Here is a 12,617-nt window from a genome sequence, read left to right on the forward strand (position 1 = left end):
CTAAAACTGCATCACAAGAGTTCCTGTTGAAGACCCGAACGTGACAAATGCTGATACTGGAGCCTGAGGAAAGTTATCTTTGATCTTATCTTCTCAATACTGTTTGTGTGAGATTTCTGATATGCCTTCTAGTCAGAATTGGCACACTTCAGGAGAGGCTAGTCTGGGTGCTAATGTGTTCTGGCTTTAAACATTCCTTGGAACAGAGTCTATTCGCCAAATGCTATCATTTTCTTGGCGCAATTGAGATCTCACAAAACGACTTGGATGTTCCAACAAGAACGAAAGGAAATTAAAAAATTGCCGGGAGAGATCTGATGGATTGATTGATCAACCTCTGCTATGTATACCCTGCAGAAATGACAGAAGTTTCCGGAAACCAAAAACCACCCTCTGGAAGCTGCACAGACAGAATGTCTGCTCTGAAGGATATCTGGAGGGACGGAAATTGTCGCCCTGAAGAGGTAGAGAAGAAAAACTACTAAGTCAACTTTTTTTTAGAAAAGATGCCGATTTTCTGAATTATGAATGCGACATCAGAGAAAGGAGAAGCCGTCGGGTCTTCAAGTGCATCCTGAACTAATTTCTTGGCGGGTGACTACTTGCCTAACTGTACTTTGGCAGATGCAATCATAAACAGGTTACACCTACAATATTTCTTAATTCAATCAACCCACAAGAAGCAACTCGAATTTGATTTCGCTAAAAAAAGGTGCTTTCCATTTTGGTAAACCTCAGGCAAATTGAATAGGTGCCTCCTATTGGAGCAGTGACAGACACAAAATGGGAATATTTATCACCAACTGATGCCAATTAGTCTATTTCAGTCTAACTACTTCCATTAGTTGTTGTACTTGAAATTATCTGGAAGAAAGCAGTGCGGTTTAAACAAAAAGGGGGATTGAGGAGAAGGATCTCGAGTGAGTTTAATTGATAGAATCAGAATAATAATATCAGCATGACATACTGATAAATTGCTTGCCACTTACAGGGTTTGCACTGAGCTTACTGGACATGTGCAATGCGGGTGATAGTGGGAACTGCAGATGCTGGAGAATCCAAGATAACAAAGTGTGGAGCTGGATGAACACAGCAGGACAAGCAGCATCCCAGGAGCACAAAAGCTGACGTTTCGGGCCGAGACCCTTCATCTCTCTGATGAAGAGTCTTGGCTGAAACGTCAGCTTTTTGTGTTCCTGAGATGCTGCTTGGCCTGCTGTGTTCATCCAGCTCCACACTTTGTTATCTATGAGGTGCAATGCGGGGTTTGTTTTTGGAGACTTGCTGGCACGTGTTTAAATTGTGTTGAGATTGTGCTTTCCTAAAGTTTTAGCTGAAAAGTGGTTTGCCACCGCCAAATATCGCTTGATTCTGAACGGGAGAAGGTAAATTATCAGCCATGTGTAAGGCTGCTTGTAGTGACCAGGTCATTTTTCATTGCTCAGAGATAATGGGAACTTCCTGATGAAGGGTCTAGGCCCGAAACGTCAGCTTTTGTGCTCCTGAGATGCTGCTTGGCCTGCTGTGTTCATCCAGCCTCACATTTTATTATCATTTTTCATTGCTGTTTGGATATCTGTTCCCAACCTGTAACTGAGGGACTAGCTGAGGGAGAATGTTAGGGTGACGGTGAGTGGGCGGGGCTGGGGTGGGGTGAGCAGTGTATGTGGTCTGACAGATTCCATGAATTTACATTGGAACCAAGAAGCAACATTCATGCCTTTTATGGCTCTGTTTCAGGTATTGCTGCATATGAGCTCAAAAGGCTCGAGATGAGTTAATGCTTTAAGGGTTAATGTCTTCATATTAAGACAGTAAGCACCACTCACTGAGAAGATATGAGATGGGGACTTGGTCAGAGTAAAGAAGGAGATGTAAGGGATAAATCTACGACTAAATGTGCTACTAACAATCTCTGTTGAATTGCTGGTCATATTCATGTAACTTGTACTTAGCTGTAATGATACTTTTCTGGAGGAGAAAAGAAAACTTTCTGAAGAAGGCTCAAGGTCTGAAACGTCAGCTTTCCTGTTCTTCTGATGCTGCTTGGCCTGCTGTGTTCATCCAGCCCTATACCTTGTTATCTCAGATTCTCCAGCACCTGCAGTTCCTACTATCTCTATTCCTTTTCAAAGTTTTGTTTTTAGCGTCTGTGGCTTAACCTCTTCCACTTATTCAATGAGAGGAATATCAACACGTACCCTTCTACTCAGGGGTGAAAATAATTGGTTGTGAAGTATTTTAGAAAGTTTTCTGAAGAAGAGTCTTGGCCCAAAACATCAGCTTTCCTGCTCCTCTGATGCTGCATGGCCTGCTGTGTTCATCTAGCTCTGCACTTTGTTATCTTGGAAAAGGAATATCCCAGTTTCTTCAAAGGATTAGGAAGGTTGGAAACTGAATACTGAGGAAAGATGCTAAACCGTTTTGCCATTAGACATACAGGAAGATAGCACACCCTATAATGAACCAAGTTAACGACCAACGTTAAGAGATGACAAGACAATTCTGAGTCACCAAATCAACAAAGTGATAACCTAGCATGATTATGGCACTCAAGCTGAACGACACTACTCAGAGTTGTGTTGGTGTTACTAAACTCAAAAAGGTAGTAACAAGAGAGATTCATTCAAAGTCGACTGTTGACAACTGTTGAACAGCACAATTTTCTTGAACCTCAACACAAATAGAATATTTTGGGAAAGATCATTGGGTGAACAGCAAAGATTTTTTTTGCTCTGATTTGATTTATTGGCGTCACATGTACCAAGATACAGTGAAAAGTATTGTTTTGTGTGCTATCCAGGCAAATCATACCTTACATAAGTACATCGGGGTAATAGGACAGAATGCAGAATATAGTGTTATAGATTCAGAGAAGTTGCAGAGAAAGATCAACTCTAATATATGAGAGGCCTGTTCAGAAGTCTGATTACAGCAGGGAAGAAACTGTTCTTGAATCTGTTTGTACGTGTTTTCAAACTTTTGTACCTTCTGCCCAGTGGAAGAGGGTGGAAGAGAGTATAACTGGCTTGGGAGGGGCTTTTGATTATGTTGACTGCTTTCTGGAGGCAGCAGTTTGCATGATGGACTGAGCCGCGTTCACAACTCTCTGTAATTTCTTGTGGTCTTGACCAGAGCAGCTGCCATCCCAAGCCGTGACGTGTCCAGACAGGATGCTTTCTATGATGCATCTATAAAAATTGGTAGTAGTCCTGGTGGACATGCCAAATTTCCTTAGCTTTCTGAGGAAGTAGATGTATTGGCCTGCTTTCTTGACCGTAGCGTTGACATGGATGGGCCAGGACAGATTGATGGTGGTATTTATTACCAGGAATGTGAATTTCTCAATGATCTCCACCTCTACTGATATAGACACACTCACCTTTACTGGCTCCATCCCCACCTCTTTGACCGGTCTGTCTCCTCTCCACCTATCTTCTCCTCAATCCATCTTCAATCCACCTCCCCCTCTCTCCCTATTTATTTCAGAAACCCCTTCCCCTCCGCCATTTCTGAAGAAGGGTCTAGTCCCAAAACATCAGCCTTCCTGCTCCTCCGATGCTGCTTGGCCTGCTGTGTTCATCCAGCTCTATACCTTGTTATCTCTTTATCATAGACAAAAGTGTGTTCTCCACTCCGCTTCCTGAAGTCGGTGACCAGTTCCTTCATTTTGTTAATGTTGAGGAAGAAACTGTTGTCTTCACACCATGCCACTAAGCTCACTACTTCTTTCCTGTATTCTGTCTCATTGTTATTTCAGATCCGAGTCACTACAGTAAACTTGTAGATGGAGTTAGAGCTGGATTTAGCCACACAGTTGTGAGTGTGTAAGGAGTGTAGAAGGGGTCTGAGTACACAGCTTTGCAGGGTACTGGTGTTGAGAATTATGGTGGAGGAGGTGCAGTCGTCTATTCTCACTGATTGCATTCTGTGGGTCAGGAAGTCAAGGATCCAATTGCAGGGTGGGGGTGGGTTGGTGGAGGTGCTTGGAGATGAGTTTGGCAGAAATGATGGTGTTGAAGGCTGAACTAAAGTCAACAGAGTCTGACATTGGCACCTTTGTTATCCAGATGTTCCAGGGATAAGCGTAGAGCCAGGGAGATAGCATCTGCCATGGACCTATTGAGATGGTAGGCAAATTGTAGTGGATCAAGGCAATCTGGGAGGCTGGAATTGATATGTGCCATGACTATCCTCTCAAAGCTCTTCATAGTGATGGATATCAGAGCCACCGAGCAGTAGTCATTAGGGCACGCTGCCTGATTTTTCTGTAGCACTGGGATGATACTTATTAGATGTTTGACATCGTTATTTGGAAAATCTTGAAGCAAGTGGGAATCTCAGATCAGACCGAGGAGAGGTTAATGTCTGCAAATACTCCCACCAGCTGGTCCCACTGCGCAGGACTTGAGTCCATGGCCAGGGCCTCCTTTTGGGCCAGTCGCTTTCCATAGGTTCACTCTCATGAAGGCCGATCTAACATCTGTGGTAGTGACAATGGGTATAGGTGTACCTGAGAATATTGGGGCAGGTGACAGCATTTCACTAACCTTCTCTTCAATCCGAGCATAGCTTGCATTGTTGTCAGTGACTCTGCTTAACTTTGCTGTGTAGTCTGCTATATTGTGTAAGTCTTGTCACAGTTGATGTGCTTGTGTCGTTAGTCTGGGACTGTAGTTCAGTTTGGTATTATCTCTTGGCATCTCTGATGGCCTTAGGAAGGTTGTACCTAGATTTCCTGTATAGGTTAGGGTCACCTCACTTGAAAGCCTGAGACCTGGACTTCTGTAGGGAATGGATCTCCAGTTCATCCATGGTTTCTGGTTGGGGAACACTCAGATTAATTTCTTCAGCACGCAGTCTTCTACGCTCTTACTGACAAAGACTGTGATGAAAGTGGGATACTCATTGAGGTTGGCTGCTGAGTTCTTGAATATGGACCAACTCCAAACAATCACGTAGGAGCTGATCATTACCCAAGACCAGCCCTGTATGACTTTCTATAATGGGTCCTCACACTTCAGTTTCTACTTGTAAGCCAGGAGAAGGAGCACAGCCTTATGGTATGATTTTCCAAAATGCAGGGCGGTCGACATCTTTAATGGTTGTGTAGCAATGGTCCAGGGTGTTTGGCCCCCTGGTGCGACAGGAGTCACAAGGCTGGTAGCACACTGCTGAGGTTGGCCTAGTTGAAGGCTCAGGATTCTGGCCTAGCTCCATTTGTGGCAGTTTTTATTTCATCGAGTGTACTGTTCCTTTCCGCATGAGGTGGGATGTAGACTGACGTCAGGCTAGGGGAAGTGAACTCCCACGGCAGGAAGTAGGGACGCATTTCACCATTGGATGTTCTAGGTCCAGTGAGCAGTAACTCAGCAGGGCCATCAAGTCTGAGCACCAGGAGGTGTTGGTTAGGACACAGATGTCACCAACCTTTGCCTTGCCTGAGGATGCCGAGAGGTACATTTGCTAAACCAAGAAACCCTCAGGTGTAACAGTAGTGAACCATATTTCTGTAAAACAGAGCACACAGCAGTCTCTCCATTCCCTTTCATAGGTGAGTCTAACTTCATATTCATCCAGCTTGTTTTCAATAGCTGACTACCTTTCCAACTCTTTTTTTTCATATTTCATAGAATCCCTACTGGGTGGAAACTGGCCCTTCGGCCCAACAAGTCCACACTGACCCTCAGAGCATCCCACCCAAACCCATCCCCCTATAACCCACCTAATCTAGGCATCCCTGAGCACTACAGGCAATTTCTCATGGCCAATCCACCTAGCCTGCACATCTTTGAACTGTGGGAGGAAACCGGAGCACCCGGAGGAAACCCACGCAGACATGGGGAGAATGTGCAAACTCCACACAGATAGTCACTGGAGGGTGGAATCGAACCCGGGTCCCTGGTGCTGTGAGGCTGCAGTGCTAACCACTGAGCCACCGTGGAAGATGCTATTTTAGCAGATTACTGTTTGGAATTGTGTCTACACCAAAGATTTTCCAAATAACAATGCCAAAATTCTAATAAGCGTCAATGATAATCCACACTGATCCATAGCAAAACAGGGGAGTGAGCATGAACAAGAGCTTACAAGAGGAAGACCCCACTCTTAATGACAAGTGTGAATTCTTCAAAGAACCCACTTTATTCTTGGAACTAATCGTCAATAGTGAAGGCGTAATGGCAGATCCCCAGAAGATTAAACCCACATAGCCACAGGACATGGATTTCCAGAGTAATGGAGCAAAGGCATATAAATAGAATTGGAACTGACCGAATGGGATGACAGAGCAGGATTGATAATCCAAATGGTTGGAATAGGCTACCTCCTTGCAGTTCATCAGGCTAAAACTATGAGTCACATTTATTTGTAAATGATATCATACAAAGAAGGAGAAGGGCACACAGCAAGAAGGGGAAATAGACATTCTATCACATTCTAAGGCTGGTGAGCTGGAAGGCGTCTGCATGCTTGCAGTTTTCTGAACTGTGTACAGAGAATCTAGGAATAAAAGAGAATTACAAGCTATAGACTATCAGGAAGACAGTCGAAGTTCTGCCCAATAAACTAACATTCTCAAGCTACCAACTCCAGGGACATCACTCAAACTTCCAGTGGGGCTCTGGATAGCAATTTAATTCTTTTCTAGTACTTAGCCCAGGGAATGAAGAATCTGGGCTGGGTTCCATCGAGTTACAGTGGAGAAACTCGCAAAGCTTCCCCTCCCCCTCCTCCAACATTACACCACCCTCAGAAATCAGAGAGCAGCAGGGCTTTCCCTGATTAAGATTTTGGGGAACTTCACATGTGTTTGTTTATGCTAAAGTGTTACCAGATCTGAACGCCTTGAACCTGACCGCAACATTTTATACTGCAATCAACTGAAGTGGTTTGTAGACAGAAACTTTTTTTAAAAAATCTAAACTGGGGTCTGATCTCAGAGCTGAGAAAAAAGTCGGCAGAGTGACACTGAAAACAGACAAGGGATAAAAAGTTTCCATTCGATTCATTTATCAGGTTTCGTGTGTTATGCTTACAAGGCATGATATGTTTGTTGCATCTTACTCTGCAAAAGAACTGGACTTCCCATCTTTAGACTGATTTCCAATATAAGTGTCTTACTTCACGCCTTATAATTCCTCAATGTTTTGGAACTTGTAATGCTCTGAATTCCCGGGATTACATTTCTTGTGCAATGATTTATTTTGAACAATGCTCAACTTGCAATTTAGGCAAATCAATTTGTGCGTAACAAGCTCCCCCAATGTGATCATCTAAATGTAGCATGGTTACAACACATAAGGCCATTCAACCCATTGGGTCCTTGCTAGCTCTCTGCAAGTACAACTCAGCTTGTCCGGCTCTTTTGCTCTTTCTCCACAGCAGCGCAATATTTTTCTCTTGAGATAATTAAGTTCCTTTGCCATTCACCTCAGTTCACTGTCCTCTGGCTTGTCTTTGGCCAATCTATCTGCTCTGTCCAGACACCTCATGATTTTAATCATCTTTACCAAATGTCCTGTCAACCTGAGGACAACAATCCCTGTTTCTCTCATTTATCCATGCAGCTGAAACCTTCTATCCCTGAAACCAACAATTCTTTTTCTGCCCCATCTCTCGTGATCCCCCAAGAACTGGAAGTAAAACTTGAGCTGAAGCAGACCAGCATTTAACGTATGTTCTGGGGGGCTTTCTACACGATGTTTAAAAGCCCAGAATCTAGTACAGTTCTGAGGAAGGGTCACCAGACACAAAACGTTAACTCTAATTTCTCTTCACAGATGCTGCCAGACCTGCCGAGCTTTTCCAGAAATTTCTGTTTTGTTTCTGATTTACACCATCCACAGTTCTTTCGGTTTTTATCCAGTACAATTGTGCCATTTTCACAACTTTCTCAGCCCTGCCCTGCCACCTTCAACAATTTATGCACAAGACTGAGCTCCTGCAGTCATTTTATAATTTTTCACACAAAGGGTGTGGCCATCGCTGGCTGGGCCTCATTTATTGCCCATTTTTGTAGCCTTTGAGAAGGTGGCGGTGAGCTGCCTTCCTGGAACGCCGCTGTCTATTTAGTGCTGGGAGACCCACGATGGCTTGAGGAAGGGAATTCCAGGATTTTGATCCAGTGAAACAGAAGGAATGATATTTCCAAGTCAGAATGGTGAGTAGTTTGGAAGGAAACTTGAACCTGGGGGTGTTCCAATGTATTTTCTGCCCTGATCCTTCTAAAGGGAACTGGCCATGGGTTCGAAAAGCGCTGTCTAAAGAAGTTTGGTGAATTTCTGTAGTGTATCTCTTGTAGAGTGTATTTCTAAGACTAAACATGGGTGATGAAGGGAGTAGGTACCTGTGGATGCAGTGTCAATAAAGCAGGCTGCTCTGTCCTGGATGGTGCCACCTTTCTTGTTGTTGCAGCTGCATCCAGGCAAGTGGAGAGTATTCCTTCACACTCCTGACTTGTACCTTGTAGATGGTGGGTAAGCTTTGCAGAGTCAGGAGGTGAGTTTCTTGCTGCAGAAATCCTACTCTGACCTGCTTTCATGGGCACAGTATTTATATAGCTGGTCTAGTTCAGTTTGTGCTCGATGGTAACCCATCAGGATGTTGATAATGGGGATTCACTGATGATAACACCATTGAATGCCTATGGGTGATGGTTAGATTCTCTCTTGTTGGAGATGGTCATTTACTGGCATTTGTATGGCAAGAATATAATTTGCCACTTTTCAGCCCAAATCTGGAAATTATCCAGGACTTGCTGGATTGGACCATGGATTGCTTCAGTGTCTAAGGAGTTGCGAATGAACATTGTGCAATCATCAGTGAACATCCCCACTCTGGCCTTATGGTGGAGGGAAGGCTATTGGAGCAGCTGAAGATGATTGGGCACTAGGACAGGACCCTGAGGACCTCCTGCGATATCCAGGAGCTGAGATGACTGACCTCCAACAATCACAACCATATTCCTATGTAGCACATATGACTCCAACAGGAGGAGGTCCTCATTGACTCTAGTGTTCTTTAAATGCCTTCATGCTACAATCAGCCAAATGTGGCCCTGATGTCAAGGTCAGTCACTCACCGTATCTCACCTCTTAGGATTCAGCTCTCTGCCCAAGTCACGTCTCAGAGTTCATTGTCCCTGAACGTTTGGACCTTATTACAGGCTCAGCTAGTAACTTGGTCACAAATGCAGCAGAAAGCCCATTTGCATGGATAAACACCTTTACCACCACCGCTCTGAAGAGATTACAAATACAGCAAGTTTGAGGGCATTGAAATGAATGGGAATATGAGAGTGTGCAGTGTACGGGGGCGGAGCTTTTCACAGCAGTTTCTGACCCGGAACAGTGCAGCAGGGATTGTTCAATGCCAATTATTCAGCCTCAGTCCCATGCTGCGCTCGACCTGCAGTCATAGAGCTGTACAGCACAGAAACAAGCCCTTCGGTCCAACTCATCCATGCTGACCAGATATCCTAAATTAATCTAGTCCCATTTTCCAGCATTTGGTCCATATCCCCCTAAACCCTTCCTATTCACATGCCCATCCAGGTGCCTTTTAAATGTTGTAATTGTACCCAACTCCACCACTTCCTTTGACAGCTCATTCCATACACGCACCACCCTCTGCGTGAGAGTGTTGCCCCCTAGGTCCCTTTTAAATCTTTCTCCTCTCACCTTAAATCTGTGCCCTGTAGTTTTGGACTCCCCTTCCCCGTGGGAAAAGACCTTGGCCATTCATCCTATCTATGCCACTCATGATTTTGTGAACCTCTGTAAGGTCACCCCTTAGCCTCCAACGCCCCAGGGAAAATAGCCCCCAGTGTATTCAGCCTCTCTGTGTAGCTCAAACCCTCCAACGCCAATCTCTTCTACACCCTTTCTGATGCCTGCAAGGGGCAATGGGGAAACACTTTGCGAAATGTTTCCTATTCATCATCGGTCAGAGGACATTTTAACTCCTGCCGCCTGCACGTACAGCTGAGAACTGAAACTCTTCCTCCGTAAGCTAGAGGCGACAGCTGACTGGGAGTCTCATCTTTTCGACATTCCAGCTAAGTTATTAACTGTAAATGTTTAGTTCTGACAACCAACAGGCTCTGTTAAAATTTTATACCGGCACTGCCATATTTTATGCTTCATCTGTTCAAACTGTGACATAATTCTACAAAATGGCTCAACTGAAGGAAGTTAGTAACAGTTTTCTGCAATATCATTTAATGACTGAGGCAGGACATTGATTTTCTTTAATTATAGCCAGATATTATTTAAAAAATATCATAAATATGAAAAATCTGGCTGCATGCACTTCCTGTCATCAGTTCCCATTATATATTCTATAAAAGAGTTGATGATCTAGTGATGATCTATCACTAGACAATTACTCTACAGAGCCAGGTTTGAATCCTGTCCACAGCAAATGGCTAATTCAATAAAAATCTGGAATTAAGTGTCTAATGATGACCATGAAAGCAGTATTGGGGAAAAACCCGTCTAGTTTATTGATCTATGATCCTTAGCCAGTCTGGCCTACATGTGACTCCAGACCCACAGCAATGTGGTTGACTCTCAACTGCCCTTTGGGCAATTAGGGATGGGCAATAAATGCTGCCTAGCCAGTGATTCCCACACCCTGAGAATGAATGTTTTTTAACAATCCACATTTATAATGGAAAGTGTCAAATTAAGTTTATGATGCTTTAGTTATCACTTGTCCAGTAGTCTACAGAGCTGATTATTTCAGTCAAACATGGTGGGAGGCTCATATTCCCATTGCTCAACCAGGACGGAGGAAGGGATGCTTTGATTGCAAAGAATCTTGGTTAGATTCTAGTTAGATCCTGTGTTCAGATCTGGGCATCATGTCCCAAACTAGTTGTGTTGTGCATGGAACAGTACAGTGTACTTTCACAGGAATATCTTGGGGCCGTGATGGGAGGTGTTTAAAGGGCTAAATCTTGAGTCTCGGTTACACGAATCTAGCTTGTATTCCCCCGAATATGGAAAACCTGGGGATGATCTAATCAAAGTGTTTAGAAATTGGTAAATGACAGATTTGTGGATGTAGAAAACATTTTTTTACCTCTGCTTTGGGAGTTCTGAAATTGCAGACATAAATTAGGAAGCAGCTTTCTTTTAACATGAAGTGTGAAGGAAATCTGAAATTCTCTTCAGTGGACTTTGTCGCAGTGGTTAGCAGTGAGGGTTTCAATTGAAATTTTGAGACTGAGATTGATAGAGTTTGGTTAAGGACAGATACAAAACAAAGATGCTGTAATGGTCAGTCATTGGGTATGAGGTACAGATCAACCATAAGCTACTCGAATTGTGGAACAAATTTGAGGAGACGACTGACAGCACACCATGAAGAAGGGGCTTTACACTGCAGCTGATAACCTGGGACTTTACAACCTAATAGCACAGCACTGAAAGAGACTATTCTGCCCATCAATTCAGTACTAGCTCTCTTCAAAAGCAATCTGATCAGACTTGTTTCCTCCATGTTCCCTCTGTAATTTGCTCTCCTTCAAACATATTCAGTCGAGGAACATTTACTTCTCATCTTAGTGCTAATCAAAGAGATCCTCCCCCTCTCACATTACAGATAAGAGAAAACCATAAATTTAACTTTTAGAATGGAGCAATGATGTTCAGTGAAATTTAATTGCCTACAAATTGGATCAAGCTAATAAAACATCTCCAAAAGTCCCGAACAACTGTATTCTTTGTACACCAGAGCAATCACTATTTGCTTAGAAACGACAATTACAGACAGCTAGTAATACAGGGCCTTTGGTGATGCCAAAGAGAAAGAAGGCACAAGTTTAAGTCAATTGCAAGTCCTGCATGCAATGGTCATGCCAAGAGCTGTTGGTGAGAGTGAGCTGCTGGCTCGAGGCGTTGTGGACTTCGGAAGACAGGTTTACTCCAGCTTATCACTATCACCAAGATCTTACTTTTCCACTCAGAGACTGCAGCATGAAATGTGCCATTTGTGCCCCAGTACCAACAGGAGGCTTCTGGAGTGCTGTGTACAGTCCTGGTCTCCCCATTATAGGAAGAACATTATTAAGCTGGAGAGGGCTCAGAACAGATCTACCGAGATGTTGCCGGGAAAGGAGGTCTCGAGATATAAGGAGAGGCTGGATAGACTGGGAAGTTTTCACTGGAGCAGAAGAGGTTAAAGGGTGACCTTACAGACGGTTATAAAATCATGAGGGGTATAGATAAGGTGAATGGCAGAGATTTTCAAGCCAGGGGAAGCATATTTTTAATGGGAGAGGAGAAAGACTTAAAAAAAAGGCGATGTTTTATACACAGACAATGGCTCATGTGTGGAATGAACGTCCAGAGGAAGCGGGAGATACAGGTACAGTTAAAACATTTAAAAGATCTTTAATTAAATACAAAAATAAGAAATTTTGGTGGGATTTGGACCATGTACATACAGGTGGGACTAGTTTAGTTTGGCATTATGGTCAGCATGGACTGGTTGGACCGAAGGGTCTGTTTCCATGCTGTATGACTCTAAGGTTCTAAGGATGAAGTTTGTATCTCTGGTATTGCATTTGTCACCATAAGCTGTATAATTGCCCTCACATCTCTGGGTCAGAA

Source organism: Stegostoma tigrinum, chromosome 1, assembly GCF_030684315.1.
Source record: "Stegostoma tigrinum isolate sSteTig4 chromosome 1, sSteTig4.hap1, whole genome shotgun sequence".
NCBI classification, from domain to species: Eukaryota; Metazoa; Chordata; class Chondrichthyes; order Orectolobiformes; family Stegostomatidae; genus Stegostoma; species Stegostoma tigrinum.